This window comes from Notamacropus eugenii, chromosome 4 (genome assembly GCF_028372415.1).
Source record: "Notamacropus eugenii isolate mMacEug1 chromosome 4, mMacEug1.pri_v2, whole genome shotgun sequence".
NCBI classification, from domain to species: domain Eukaryota; kingdom Metazoa; phylum Chordata; class Mammalia; order Diprotodontia; family Macropodidae; genus Notamacropus; species Notamacropus eugenii.
Genome location: NC_092875.1, coordinates 72731394 through 72742822, shown reverse-complemented (window position 1 = coordinate 72742822; position 11429 = coordinate 72731394). Strand labels below are relative to the sequence as shown.

At 41.2% G+C, this 11429-nt stretch overlaps 1 long non-coding RNA gene across 2 annotated transcripts; it reads left to right on the top strand.

The window, feature by feature from the left end:
* The first annotated feature begins 21 nt into the window (after positions 1–21).
* Positions 22–3124, top strand: LOC140498169 (uncharacterized). 2 transcript variants are annotated; one of them, XR_011965009.1, is made up of 4 exons: positions 22–196; positions 785–882; positions 1792–1909; positions 2427–3124. It is a non-coding gene; the product is annotated as an uncharacterized lncRNA (long non-coding RNA). The 2 variants fall into 2 exon arrangements; XR_011965010.1 differs by having other exon boundaries at positions 780–882.
* The last annotated feature ends 8305 nt before the right edge of the window (positions 3125–11429 follow it).

Genomic DNA, 11429 nt, shown 5'->3' with positions numbered 1-11429 from the left:
TGTTGATGTCTGTCAAAAAGGACCTTGACATCAGGGAAGTGATGCTATGACTGAATTGATTTAAGTGAGGGAGGACAGTGCAAAGTCATCAGTCTCACTCTCTCCTCTGGAGCCAGCTGGGTCCAGTGGCCAGATATAGATCAAGACAACTGGAGATGGCCCCCACCTACCCATTTAAATCAGTACTTAAAGGCAGGTAGGATGTTCACATCCAAGTCTTCAGGCTACACCCTCCCAGACCCTTTGATCCAACCAACCAACAACCAACCAACCAATCCATATGGCAAGGTCATGGAGTCCTTCACCACCCAATTGTTCTCCTCTGGACACTCCAGCTGAATGTTGTTAAAATTTGGCATCTAGAACTGACCAGAGTCTTCTGGGTGTGGTCTGGCCAAGGCCACGTTCAGCAGTGACTATCACACCTCTCCTGTCCTCTTGGACCTTTCAACATAGCCTACAGTTACATTCCATGTTTTGGCTCCCATATTAAATTACTGTTTGCTGTTCACTAGAACCCTCAGATCTTTTTTCAGGTCAGTGGTCTAATTACACCCTCCCCAGCCTATACTTTCTGAAGCATAATTGAGCTGATTTTTAAAACCCAAGTGTAGAACTTTGTATTTAAGTTGGTTCCCCGGCCTAGCCTGTCAGATTTTTGGATCTTGACTCTATCAAATCCAGTGTGTTAAGTATCTTCCCCATTTAATGCTATCTGTGGGTCTGATAAGCAGGCCATCTGTGGTTTTATCTAAGTTATTGATAAAAATGGTCAATAGCACAGGAAGAAGCAGAAATCCCTCTGATGACTGCACTCTCAGAACCTCAGAACAACGTCAGAGCTGGGAAGGACCTGAAAATAGAGCACGATCATGTGAAAAGGTACTTTAAAGTCTCAACTAAAATCCCATCTTCTACTGGAATCCTTCCCCAGCCCCTCTTAAATGCTAGTGCCTTCCCACTCTTAATCATGTCCTGTTTATCCTATATGTATTGCCTGCATGTTGTCTCCTCGTTAGACTGCTCTTTGAGAGCAGGGACTATCTTTTGCTTCTTTTTGTATCCCCAACACTTAGCACTGTGCTTGGCATGTTATAGGAGCTTGTGGTGTTTAGTCGTTTTTCAGTCCTGTCTAACTTTTTGTGACCCCTTTTTGGGGTTTTCTTGGTAAAGATACTGGAGTGGTTCATCATTTCCATCTCCAGTTCATTTTATAAGTGAGGAAACTGAGGCATACAGGGTTAGATGACTTACTCAGGGTCAATAAATATTAATTGATTGATTCATTGAGGTTGTCACGTCAAACCCTGCCATTTTATAAGATGAGACTGTAGGAATCCCCATAAGGTAAAGTGACTTCCCTAAGGACATAAGAGTAAGCTGCCAAACTCAGGTCTTCTGGCCCCATATCCTGTGTTCTTTCCCTTATGTGATGCGGTTGCTTAAAAAAAGTGATGTATTTTGGAAGCCGAAAAGACTGTCTAGGCATCTGCCAGATGGATGGTGGCTGGCTTCAGCCTATCCCGTACCCCTCTGTCCCTGGCAAAAGCCTCCTGTCTGGCACTAAACCTGAAGAGCTCACTTTGGTTAGTGGAGCCTAGAATGTCACAACCAGAAGACACCTTAGAATATAAATTGATTGAATGGCAAAGCTGGAAGTAACTTTAGAAAATGGAATATCAGAGGGGAGTAATCTTTGAGGTTATCTAGCCCAACCCTATTTAACATTTTTTAAAGCTGATGTATTTTGTTTTCGTAACTATATTTCCCAATTTCTCATTCCCCATCCAGAGCCATCTTCTAAAACCACGGTGGGAATCAGAATCCCTGGGGAGCCATGGCTTGACCCTAATGGGGACCTTGGAGTAATCCCAAAGGGTGATTGACCAACGAATCAGAGGATGGGAAGGTAAATTGCAACCCACCCTCCCCTTAGTGGGGCTTGGAACGATAAAACTTTTATTGAGTATTTACTATGTGGAAACCACTTTGCTAAGTCCTGGAAACACATATAGAAGGGTAAGACAGTCTCTGCTCCTAGTGAAGGAAACAAGGCATATGGAAGATTTCAGCTGCAATTCAGATGGAAAAGTCTCCCAGTACTTGGGGTACAGAAGCAAAGCAGATGCTTTTTCCTTAATGTCATTTCCACTGATAAAATCCTATCAGTTTCTGACGTTGAACCATTTGACAGTGCCAAGGACTTTGGTGGTGAGAACTTTCTCTTCTGGATCTTGGGCAGCTATATCTGTATTACTGGCAGGAGCAGTTGCCAGGCTGCATCTCCACAGGGAGACAGCTGAGGACACTGGACTGGAAACACTGCTGTTCTGGAGGCCCTTGGGTTCAGGGTCCAAGATTGTCTCCAGCAGCATCAGGGTAGTGGTGATTTGGCATATCTTCTGCCTCTTGTCTCTCCCTCACAGTGCCTGCTTCTTCAGTTAGTCTGGCCTGCAGACCCTGTGAGCAGCACTTGGTTGGAAATTGGTGAGGATGCGGATAGAGAAGAGTATCTACAGGTGTCCATTCCCAGAGGATGGCTCTGAGGCTGGTGGTCTGGATAAGTGCCCAAGGCTCCTGTGCCCATCTGCCTGGGGGTGGTGTTGAGTCAGCAGCTGTGGCTGGTGGTGATGACTGGGCCCCCTCCCTCCACAATGACTTCTCTCCTCAGTGATGGCTGTGAGGGCTGGCCTGGAAGCAGGTCTGGTGGTTGGGGGAATATGACTGTTACCAGACTCTGAGGGGAGGTGGTGGTCAAGGTGGAAGAGGGGCCCTGATCTGCCTCGCACAGAATGCCTCCAGTATCTCCCTCAGGGAACCTTGATTCCAGCACCACTAGACATTATGCTCAGTGTTCCCCCATTCCACCTTGCTCTACTGAAGCTCCTGTGGGCCCCTCTCCTCACTAACTGAGCCCCCATAGCAGCAGCTGTACAGATACCTTTGGGACACACACACACACACACACACACACACACACACACACACACACACACACACACACACACACACCCCAAGCCATGTCCTGACTCACAGACCCCCTCGAGGCTATGGCAAGCACCCCTTGGGGAGTGGGCTCTGTGTTTTAGGACAGTTACAGTCAGCCAGCAATAAATATTTTCTAAGTACCTACTATGTGTCAGGTATTGTGTAAACGTTGGGATTACAACTACCACAAAAAAAAAAAAAGACAGTTCTTGCTTTTAAAGAACTTACAATCCAATAGAAAAAGACAACGCACAAAGGAAGCTGAAAAGGTGTAGGAGGGCAGGGGAAGCGGGAGGCACAAGAGGTCCAAAGGAAGGCAACCTGGCAGGAGATGAAGGTGAGTGGCAAACTGGAGTCTCCCTCACGTTTTGTTTTGGGCAAGTCAGAGTGAGCCTCGTGGGATGATCAGGTGTGGATGGGTCAGGGAATATGTACACGACAGGTCTCCCTGAAACAAAGCCTTCTTCTGCCTTCTGAACCATCATCCTTCTAGTCATCTAAGTCTACAAGCTCGCTGCCATCTTTCTCCTTTTTGGAAATCACAAATACCCGTGCACCTGTTGTGTGCCCCATTAGAACAAAAACTCTCTGAGGGAAGGGACTAGTTCACTTTTATCTTTGTGCTCCTGACAGTGACTCACCTGGAGGAGACATTTAATCAATGCCCACTGATGGAACCATCTTTAATTTCTCATTCTCTCTTATGCCATTTATCCAATTGCCTGGTCCAGTCATTTGTCTTCTGCTCTCACAAAATCTCTTCCGTCTGTCCCCTTCTGTGCACTCACGCATCCACCACCTTAGGTCAAGCCTATATGCACAGGTGGTTCTTCATATTTTTCAGTCATGTCTGAGTCTCCATGACCCCATTTGCAGTTTTCCTGGCAGAGATACTGGAATGTATCACCATTTCCTTTTCCAGCTCATTTTACAGATCGGGAGACTAGGGCAAACAGGGTTAAGTGACTTGCCCAGGTTCACATAGCTAGTAAGTGTCTGAGGCCAGATTTGAACTCGGGATGATGAGTCTTCTTTACTCCAGGCATGGCGCCCTATCTACTGTGTCACTTAGCTGCATACATACATACAAACCCAGATGTGGGTGTATATACACATATGTATATATACATATGTGTTTGTAAACATATACACACATATACATCTATATTCTATATCCATAGTCTACTACCTCTGTAAAGAAGAGAAGGAGATGTGTCTTCTCTGCTCTAGGACCAGGTTTGGTCATTATAACTACACTGGATTCCATTTCAGTTTTGTTCTGTCCAGTGACATTGCTGTAACCACTGTACTGCCTTGATAACACTTACATAATTTATCATCCCTTCATATGTCTCTCCATGTGCCTCTGTGTTCATATTTATTTTTCTTACATCACAATAGCATCAAATTACATTCCTGTACCACATCTCATCTAGCCCTTCCCCACTCAGTGTGTCTACTTTATTTCCAATTCTTTGCTACTATAAAAAAAATGCTGCTACAAATATTTTGGTATATACAGGCACTATCTCTTTATCATCGACCTCCTAATTGCATATCCCTAGCAGTGGGATCTCTAAGTGAAAGGCTGGAGACATTTTAGTGGCTTTCTTAATATAGTTCTAAATCCCTTTGCAGAGTGTTTGGATCAGTTCACAGCCCCACCAGCAGGACATTAATGGACCTGTCTTTCCACAGCCCCTCCAGCATCGACTACTTTCTGCTTTTGTCATCTTTCCTAATGTTTTTCATGTTGAGAGTTGTTTTGACTTGAATTTCTGTTATTATTAGAGATTTGAAGCAATCATGTATATAATTTTTAATATTTTTGTAATTCTCTTTTAAGAACTTTTTGGTGACATCCTTTGAGCACTTGTCCATTGGAGAATATTTTTTGGTTTTATAAATTTTTGTGATTTTTCTCTATGTCTTGGATACCAGTTCTTTGCCAGAGATATTAAATATGATGGTTTATGATACAATCAACTATTGATGATATCAAGATATGTACATCATGACTGAACATATATAACCTATATCACATGGTGAGGGAAGGAGAGAGAAAATTTAGAACTAAAAAACTTTTTAAAATAAATATTAAAAATTATCTTTACATGTAACTGGGGAAAATAAAATATTATTTTTAAAAAGCTACATACATCAACAGATATTTTTTAAATCAACTATTTCCTAACCTAGTTCTTTTAATTTAGACAATGTGGGTGAATAAACCACTGGGCCTGAAGTCAGGCAGCCCTGAACTCAAATTCAGGCTCAGATACTTACCAGCTGTGTGATCCTGGACAAGTCAGTTCACCTCTTCCTCAGTTTCCTCATCTGTACAATGGGAGTGATTACAGCACCCACCTCAAAGGGTGTTGTGAGAATCAAATGACCTGGCATTTGTGAAGTGCTTATCCCAGGGCATAGGAATCACTTACTAAACGCTTGTTCCTTCCTACAAAAGCTTTTCAATTTCACATAATCCAAATTATGTATCTTTGGGGAGCATTGATATCCCTTGCCTGGTTAAGAACTCTACCCCTTTGAAAAAGACTGATCTGTTTTCCTCTAATCGCTTCATGTTAGCCTCTTCACTCTGAGAGGCAGTACCAACTTCAGAGTGGTTCAGTGAATTTGGCCTCTGAGAATCTGGGTTCAGCTCCTGGCTCCACACCTACCACTTGTATGATTCGAAGTATCTCACTTAAACTTCTCTGGGCCTCAGTTTCTTCACCTGCAAAAAGAAGGGTTTGGAATCCCAGCTCTAAATTCTTTTATCTTACGATTTTCTCAGGGTTTTTGCAAACATCACATGTCATGGGTGCCAAGCCTTTTGTGCACATAAACTGTGCTATAAATATGAACTGTTCTTATTGATCTTACACTCTTTGGTAGGGAAGGAAAGTGGAACACCTATTTTACATATGCAGAAACTGAGTTTCATAGAAACTAATGCCCTGCCAATGGCCACACAACTCCACAGGTGGTACCCTAGTTTTCTAATTTCAAGTCTGGGGTTCCTTCTATCACATTACATACTCTTCTTTGTTATCATTGTTCTTGGGCAGTTGGAATCACATTTGAACTCAGTTGCCCCTGACTCCAGGGCTGGTGCTCTGTCCAGTTCGCCACCTAGCTACCCCCACATCATACATTCTTGACCATGTCAAGATGTCTTAAGAAAGCCTCCCAGAATGTTGCTTGGTCCCCCTGTAGGGACTTAGGGGATAACATGTAGAAGAGTCACTCAGTGGATGAATTGTAATGTGCACCATGGGAGGGATTCCCCTCATCAAAGAGAAAGGCTGCTCACCATTGATGTTGGTGACTTGGATAAAATCATAGATGGTAGGCCCATCAATGCAAGAGAAAGAGTCAATACACCGGATTATAAAACTAGGCTCTATTAAGCTCTCCATAAGCCAAATATTATGGGATAGCACTTGTTAGAAGTAAATGTCAAGTCTTTCATTTGGGTTTTTTAAAAAAATTATTTTAATTTCATTTGGATTTAAAAAATTCAAAAGTACAGAATGGAGAAGGGTGATTAGATAAGTTAATAAGAAAGTGAGTTGAAAGTTTTAATGAATTGCACTCTCATTATCAGTGAACAATGCTATTTTAATCAAATCAACAAATAACTGTTAAGCACCTACTGTGTTTCAGGTACTGTGTACTAGGGGATGCCAAGAAAAAAAATGAAAGAGTCTCTGCCTTCATAGAACTCACATTCTTTGTTGGGGATGTCCAATAAAGCTAATGCATTCCAAGGTTGCAATAGTAGCTGTCAGAACAAGAGAGGCAAACTTGGGGAAAGCCACAAAATAGGATAAGGACAGCTAGGTGGCACCATAGTGGATAGAGCGTTGGACCTGGAGTCAGGAAGACTCAACTTCCTGAGTTCAAATCCATCCTCAGACACTTACTGTATGACCTTGGGCCAGTCACTTAATCCTGTTTGCCTCAATTTCCTCATCTGTAAAATGAGCTGAAGAAAGAAATGGCAAACCACTCCAATGTCTTTGTCAAGGAATCCCCAAATGGGGTCACAAAGAGTTGGACATGACTGAAAAATGATTGAACAACAATAAAATAAAATAAGATAAGTATAAACTAGCCCTTTGTTCTGGCAGCGTATCTGTGGTTTAAAGACCTAAGGCTGGGGACTCATGAGATGTCATAATATCTGTTAGAAACTCATTCACAAGAAGCACATTTTTTCTTGTCCTGAGAAGTATTTATCATTGTTGTTATTAACTTGCATTGTTTGAGAGGTTGAATGAAAAAAAGTTCCACTGTACTTTGCCTCGATCAGACCATGCCAGGAGAATTGTGTCCATTTCTGGGCACCATTTCACGAAGGACATTAACAAACTGGAGTGTCCACTGTGGAGTGACTAGGATGGGGAGGGGTCTGGAAACTATGCCACATGAGAAGTGATTCAAAGAACGTGGAGATTTTTTCCCTGGAATGAAGTGAACTTTGAGCAATGGACTTGTAGGAAAGCTGTCTTCAAGTATTTGAAAGAAAGTCACATGGAGGAGAGATTGGATTTGGGAAGCAGAGTCAAGATGGTGACAGCAGAAATAAATACAGGGAGCTCCTCCCCCTGCCCTGCCCCTTGCAGAGAAGGGTCTCAGTTCTAGCTTCTAGCCCAGTCTGAAGCCTGCAGAGGAAAAGCCAGAGCAGGAATCCCAGACCAAAGAGAAACCTACAGTTCTGTCACTCTGAATCTGCACAATTTTCCAGGTAGCTGATAGATAGTAGCTGAATCTAGTAGCAGTTTACTGGAACTCTAAATGGGGCAAGCCCACAGGTTTATTATTTAGATAATGTATATGGAGGAAACAAGCATTTATGAAATCCCTCCTATGTGCCACGTACCATGCTAAGTGCTTTACAACTATTATCTCATTTGATTCTCACAAGAACCTTGTGAGCTAGGTGCCATTATTATCTATCCCCAGTTTACATTTGAGAAAATTGAGACAAATAGAGAGACTTGCCCAGGTCACACAGCTAGTTAGTGTCTGAATCCAAATTCAAAGTTAGGTGTTCCTGATTCCAGGTTCAGTGCTGTATCCATTGTTCCACTTAGCTGCCTCCAACCCAGATCAGGAACTTGCAGAGCTCAGATCATGGAAGCAGCGACCAGATTTTGCCCTGGATTATTTGGGGAACACCAAAAACTCACAAGTTCCCAGCCTGAGCTGTCCCTGAAATCTTGAAAATAGCAGCAAGGCTAGCATAACCATTCCCTCCAAAAGTATTAACCAACATTAATTCCTAAATCAGGAAGTAATCTGGAAGAATGAACAAACAAAAATAGGAACCCCACCATAAAAAACAATCATGGAGATAGGACTAGTAAAGATACAAATGCAGAAAAAGAAAATGACTCTAAAACATCTGTAAGCAAAATCTCAAAGAAAGCACAACTTGGGCATGAGTTCCATGAGAACTGAATTTAAAAATCTTTTTATAAATGAAATGAGAGTGCTAGAGGGGAAAAAAGTTGGAATAGAAATGAGAGCAATGGAAGAAAGACTTATAAAGGGAATTAATAATTTGGCACAAGAAGTACAAAACCTTGTCCAAGAATAAACTCCCTGGATATTAGAAATGATCAAACAGAAACTAATGACTTCATAAAACAACAGGAAATCTTAAAACAAAATGAAAAGGGTAGGAGGGGAAAGAAAATGTAAGGTATCTAATAACAAAAACAAATAACCCAAAAAACAGATCAAAGAGAGAAAGTGAAAATATTATCAGACTACCTGAAATCCACGACTACCTCCCCCCCCCAAAAAGAGCCTAGACATCATATTTCAAGAAATCACAAAATAAAACTGCTCCTATATCTCTTAGAATCAGAGGGAAAGATGGAAATAGAAAAATTTACCAGTCCCTTCCTGAAAGAAACTCCAAAATAAAAACTCCCAGGAATATAATTGTCAAAATCCAGAGTTTCCAAGACAAAGAAAAACACTATAATCAGCCAGAAACAAAGAATTTAAGTTCTAAGAAGCCACAACAGGATCACACATAATTTGGCAGTCAACACCAAAAATAAAGCAGAGAACTTGGAATATGATATTCCAGAAGACAAAGGATATAAGTTTACAACCAAGAATACCTTACCCAGGAAAAGCTAAGTATAATCATATAAGGGAATAAATGATCCTTTAATGAAATGAGAATTTCTAAGAATTCCTGATGAAAAGACTTGAGCTTTATAGAGGATTTGAAATGCTAACATAGGAGTCAAGAGAAATAGAAAAAGGTGCACATGAATGAACAATCATAAAAAATTAAATAAGGATAAACTTTGCATTCTAATAAGGGGAATGATTAGTGTATCCCTCTAAACCCATCATCATCAGGAGTCATAGAGAGAGTCTAATTAGATAGAAAACCTGGGATTGGTTCCAATGTGTCTTAATGATTTTAAAAGAAAAATGCACTGGAGGAAAAGGAATACAGTGGGGGAAAGGGAAAGGAAGGTTAAGTGAAATTATCTCATAATTGTGATGTGCAAGTAGAAGTCTAGGGAGAAAGGGGGAGGAGAAGTGGCTGATGTTCAACACTCCCTTTTGTCTGAATTAGTCAAAGGAAGGAAGAATGCCTACACAATTGGGTACATTTCACTCAACAGGAGAAAAGGAGGGGAAGGGGAAAAGGAAGAAGGGGGAATTAGAAGAAGGGTAGATTAAAGGAGGGATCAGTCCTATGCAAAATAAATTTTCAGAATGTATAAAAATATTTATAACTTTTGTTGATGACAAAGAAAAGGAAACTATTATGCTGTAAGAAACGGAGAATGTGAAAATGATGTCAAAGAAACTTGAGAAGACTCATATGAACTGATACAGAGCGAAGGGAACAGAATAAGAGAACAATTTAGATAACAACGACAATATGTAAAGATAAACAGCTTTTAAAAACTTGGGAACTGATCAGTGTAATGACCAACCATGCTTCTAGAGGACTTATGATAAAACACGTTACCCATCTCCTGAGAGAGAGGTGAAGGATTCAGAGTGTAATTTGAGATTTGTTTGGCATTTTTGTGGTTGTTTTGGTTTGGTTTTTGGACATAACCAATAAGGGAATTTGTTTTGCTTCTCCATACATGTTTGTAAAAGTGGTTTTGTTTTTCTTTCTTTCTTAGTGGGAGGAGGAATGAAAAGGTGGATTTTTGCTGCTTGAAAAAAATTTAAATTGTTCTTTTCAAAGAGAGATTAGATTTGTCAGAATTCAGAAGCAATGGTGAAACGAGATGAGATGGGGGAGGAGGTTGCAGAGAAAGACTTTGGGTCAATATAAGGAAAAGCTTTCAATTTCGTTTAAACCTGCATGATATGGGGAACCTTTCTCATCAAACACATCAGTCACTTGTTTATAATTTATTGCATTGACCAAGGGGATCTCATCATGGGATCTGTGGAGAAACATCAGGGTGGAGAAGGTCTATGAACTAGGGGAAAAAATGATGTTTTTATTTTTTACTAACTCCTAACTGAAATTTGACTTTCCTCTCCAATACGAATGTAGGAAACAAGCTTATTCTTCCGAACAGGAAGCCACAGACTTCGCCAGGCTGGACTGCCAAAGAGGGCCAAAACACAAAAAAGGCTGAGAGAGCTGGAGTGAATTGCCTGTGGTCACATGACTAGTATGAGTCAGAGACAAGACTTGAATCCAGGTCTTCCCAGGCCCCTGTACCTCTCTGTTAACAGTCATGAGATGTATCCATCATGGGATGGGCTACCTCGGGAGGTGGTTTCCCATTGGTGGTTGCAGAACACTTTCCAGGGACTCTCTATAGTCTGTTCTCTTTTAGCTATAGGTTAGACCTCTGGAGCCATTTCCAGTTCTGAGATTTTGTAATTCTCGACTCTACAAGGAAGCATCATACTTGACATTGGGTACATACAGATTGGAACACATGGCCCATCTGCTGGTTGTCCCTTCTTGCTATAGGGATCTCATTGGACCATGTTTTAGCATGGATATTGACAAACTAGAGAACTTTAGTCCAAACATTCCTAACCTTGTTTGTGTTATCCACCCCTCTGGTCATCAGTCTGGAATAAGTCTAGGGATCCCTTTTCAGAATCATGTTTTTAAATGCATGAAATAAAATACATAAGTTTGCAAAGGAATCAAATATTGAAATACAGTAATCAATGTATTTTTTTTAAAAAAGACCCCTGATCTGGAGGAGGACAACCAGGATGGTGAAGGGACTGGAAACTAGTCCAGAGGAAGATTAGTTAAAACATGGAGGTATTTGTGCAGGATACAAGGTGACTTGAGAGGTCCTAATAGTTGCCTTAAATATTTGAAAGGTTGTCATGTGGAAGATGGATTGCCAAGGTGTGTGAGAGCCAGCTCCCACCTGGTAAGCTACCTTGGGAGAGCTGATTGTTAA